This window comes from Empidonax traillii, unplaced genomic scaffold, assembly GCF_003031625.1.
Source record: "Empidonax traillii isolate 1590-97213 ecotype Southwest subspecies unplaced genomic scaffold, ASM303162v1 scaffold7578:size24528, whole genome shotgun sequence".
In the NCBI taxonomy this organism is placed as follows: domain Eukaryota; kingdom Metazoa; phylum Chordata; class Aves; order Passeriformes; family Tyrannidae; genus Empidonax; species Empidonax traillii.
The window spans coordinates 13,748-17,809 of NW_020962620.1; positions in this window are offsets into that span (position 1 = coordinate 13,748).

A 4,062-nucleotide genomic window follows, 5' to 3' on the forward strand; every position below is an offset into this window, starting at 1 on the left:
AAAAAAAAAAAAACCACAACATTTCTGCTCAGGTTTGAAGATAATGAACAAATTCAGGCCATCGAATTAAAGTCAGTTTTCCTACTGTAAAATTTAATAGGTATTAACTTTATTTATGTATTTTTTAAATAAAATACACCCTTGGGGACATCTATCAGTGAAAAAAATCTACCAGTAAGCTCGGCTTTGCCACATGAGTCAGTCATTGCCACGACTTTGATCACAGCTAAAATTAAACTATTTCCCAATATGACATCCTGCACATTTTCACACACACACAAAAAATGGACTTGTGAGGGGTTTGGACCAAAATGTCGAGGATTCACCTGGGATTTAGGAAGTGTAGGCTCAACTTCCTGCTGCATCTGACTCAGACTGACATTTTTAATCTCAGACCATCTGAAATGGGGAGGTGCAGAAGCTCAAGCCGCGGCTCCTTCCTCCCCTGGCAGGTTCTACCCATCAGGTTACAGATTACCAGGCAAGCTGTTGCAGTCTCTGAGGAGATGTTCAGAAAACAGGGAAAAAGAGATAAAATTTTGGGCTAAAAAGGAAAATTTCTGAGCAGATCTAACATAAAATCATAGTGAAAAAACTCCACTGCAGGGTTAAAAAAGGGCTTTTTCCATCCTTATTATTTCCAGGTTATTGTTACAAACTCCAGTGTTTGAAAGGGTTAAAAGTTTTAAGATTATCTTAATATTAAGATAATATTATTCAGCATAAGATTGAAGTGGGAAGATACTTTTTCAGTGGGTTTTGGGCTCCTAAATTGGTGAGATCCCTGTGAAAGCTCAGCCTTCAAGCACTGCCGTAGTGAGGGCTTCAGTATTTCTTCTTGGGTTATGGAAGAGAATTAACTCTTGACTGATCATTATCTGGAGTGGAATAAACTGAGTGGAATCAAAGCCATTTAAATCTCGAGTTAAGTGGCATGAACTGACTCTGTGCAATCAAACAAATCCCCTCCAAATTATAGCATTAGTTAATTTGGATAATCGGGAGACAAGGCTGGGCTGTAAAAGCTGGAGATGACAGAGAAATATGAAGAGAAAAGGCAGCAATGCAGCTTTTATTGGTAAGGTGGATAAACGTGGGAATATGTGGACTAAACAGCCACCAAAAATTAGAAGCTGTGAGGAGGAAAATCAACTCTCTACACCCAACTGCCGTGTTATTATTCATGGAGAGTTATTATCCAGTGCAAAGGAGGAACAGAGGGAAGAAAAGATGAGGTCTGATAATTTACACTTACATTTATAATATAGAAATTTTTATAATATAGAGAGTTGAGAAGGGAAAAGGATGGAGACAGAACAAAAATGTGCCTGAGAGATCAGAAACAGGAGCCTTTTGAGGGGGCAAGGGAAGGGAGGGAGAGCAAAAGCAAAGGAAGAGAGAACAAAAGCAAAGGAAAAGAGAACAAAAGCAAAGGAAAAGAGAACAAAAGCAAAGGAAGAGAGAACAAAAGCAAAGGAAGAGAGAGCAAAATCAAAGGTCCCTTTACCTTTCCACAAGCTGTTTCTTCTACTCCCCAAAGTTCTGGCTGCAAGTACTGAAAATGTTATATTTATCATATATGCTAATTATTTATTTATGAAATAGCCAAGTGTTTGCTTGATGTAAGGAGTGAGAACTGCGAGGCCACAGATTGAACTCGGCCTGAACTCCCCAGGGTTTGCTGGGCAATGCAAAGGGGGATCAGAGGGAAAGCTGGAGCTGCCAACCTGAACATCCACACCAGTCAAGGACAGACAGATTTAAAGTGGTTTAAAGATTATTTTCAAAATGAATAGCCTGGAGTGGAGAGCCCAGAGGTTGCGGTGTGTGAACTGTGACAGCCACAGCAAAACACAGACCGTGGGATTGACCAAAACCAACCTCAGAGAGGTGGCAACCACTTCCCTCAACTGCAAATATTTAGCTCCTGTTGGCTTTCCATGCCTGGAAGTGTCCAAAGTCAGGTTGGATGTGCCTTGGAGCAACCTGGGCTGGTGGAAGGTGTCCCTGCCCGTGGCATCTTTAATGTCCCTTCCAACCCAAACCATTCCAGGATCCTTTGATTCCATATGACACAGGAGTGGAGGTCAAACTGCTCCACAGCATCATATCCCCTCTAAACTGAATATTTAGATTGAAGATTGTATTGAAATTGTGGTGTTTTGGGTTTTTTTTTTTTATAAAAATCACAAAAAGTAGGCAAGGATTTGAGCAAATTCCATGCACCAAAAACCCCTCAATCCTGGGAATACCAGTTGTTAAAACACACCCCAGCCCCCACCCCTGAGTTAATATATATATTATATATATTATAATACAGATTTTTTTCCCTAAGTTGGTAAATATCTGAAAAACAGGCTCTCAGATTTATTTTGGTATGGAAACAGAGAAGAGGAGAAACAGCATTTTCTGTTATTCAGTCCCCTGCTGGTATGAAAGAACTGGGAGCGCTCAGGGAGAGTTTTGTATTATGTCAATAGATTATTACTCCCCTCATGCTGCATTTTACATCCCACCAGAAAACTTCTGGAAAAAAAAAAGACCGAGCAAGGAACATTTTCACCAAGGTTTTCATTCCCTAATTTGCTCAGTGGGATTTGTGCCACCGGTTTGGGAACCGTGGCCTTCGGGGCGCAGGAGCAGAGCTGAGTTTGAAGGTCAGGGGGGTGCACAAATAGCTCTCCCAAATTAGCCTGTGAGTGTTACAGGAGCTGCTCAGCACGTTGTGGGATGGTCTGAAACCCCTGTGGGGTTGGGAGAGACACAGCCCTGAATTCCCCTCAGCAGGGTGTGCCCCTTTCCAGCCTAATTCCAGAGTCACCCTCAGCCTGCTGCCCCATCCCAGGGACCAGCCAGGGAGGATTTGGTCATGCAACGGCCAGGAGCCGCCAGCAGAGCTGGCTGGGGGAATCCTGGGAGAATTTCCTTCATTTGGAGCAATAAAAAACCCAAATCTTGTTGGTTTGGAAGGGCTCTGGTGGCTCTCGGTGAGCAGGAGGAAATAGGAGAGACGTTTCTGTGAAAAGCTCATTTCACAGGGGGATTTTTTGGCTTTGGTCTCGTCCTGATCCATGAAAATGGATGCTTTGCTTTGAATTTCTTAAGAACACTTGGAATTGTTCCGTGCAGTCACCGGTTACAATCGACCATCGTCACATAGAACACCAGAGAATCCTCAGAGTTGGAAGAGACCCCACCAGGATCATCCAGTCCCACCACCACAATCACCCCTGATCCACATCCCCAAGGGCCACATCCAGGTGCCTCTGGATCACTCCCAGAGATGGTGACTCCACCACCCCCCTGGCATCCTGTATTTCTGTGTTAATACTGAAAAAGGAAGATTTTATTTTTTAAAATCCACATTTCTCCTCTAGAGTGCAAACCGGGTCAGAGAGGCTCAACTCATGCAAACGGATTTCTTTAACTCCCACTGGGAAGAGAAGAGGGAGGTATCAGCCACACAGCCCTTCCTTCAGGTTGCACTCCATGGAAAAACCCCTGATGCCTTCTCCACTGAGCTTTCACCGCTTTGCTTTCCCTCCACATCCTCAATGACTGGAAAACAACGGGGTTTTACCCATCAGGAATTATAACTGCACGAGAATGGATGGATCTCACGAGGCTTTTCACTTCTTTCCCCCTTTTTTTTTTGTCCAGCTGAAATCCTTCCCTTTCCCTGAGCTTTACCCACTCTGCTTTCTTGCTGTCACGTTCCACCCTTGAGTGACGTGGCCAAGTGCTCCCGCTCTCCGTGCTGGATCTCCCTCTGCCGTCACCTGATCCGGCACTTCAGCTGTTTCTGGAAGGTTTTTTGCCTCTGCTGTGGGTCTGGTTTGCTCCAGAAATCCAACTTGCAGAGAAGTCCCTCCAATGCAGCAGCTCCAGAACCCGCATTTTATATCCCATTCCTCCCCTGCCACGACTGAGAAACATCCCCTGCAAACATACCTTGCTATTTTTATGGGTCCCCCCAAACAGCCCGACGTTCTCAGGTTTCCCCCGTCACCAGCTGTGGGATTTTTTTCAGTGTCTCATTATTATTAATAGCTGCCCAGCCTT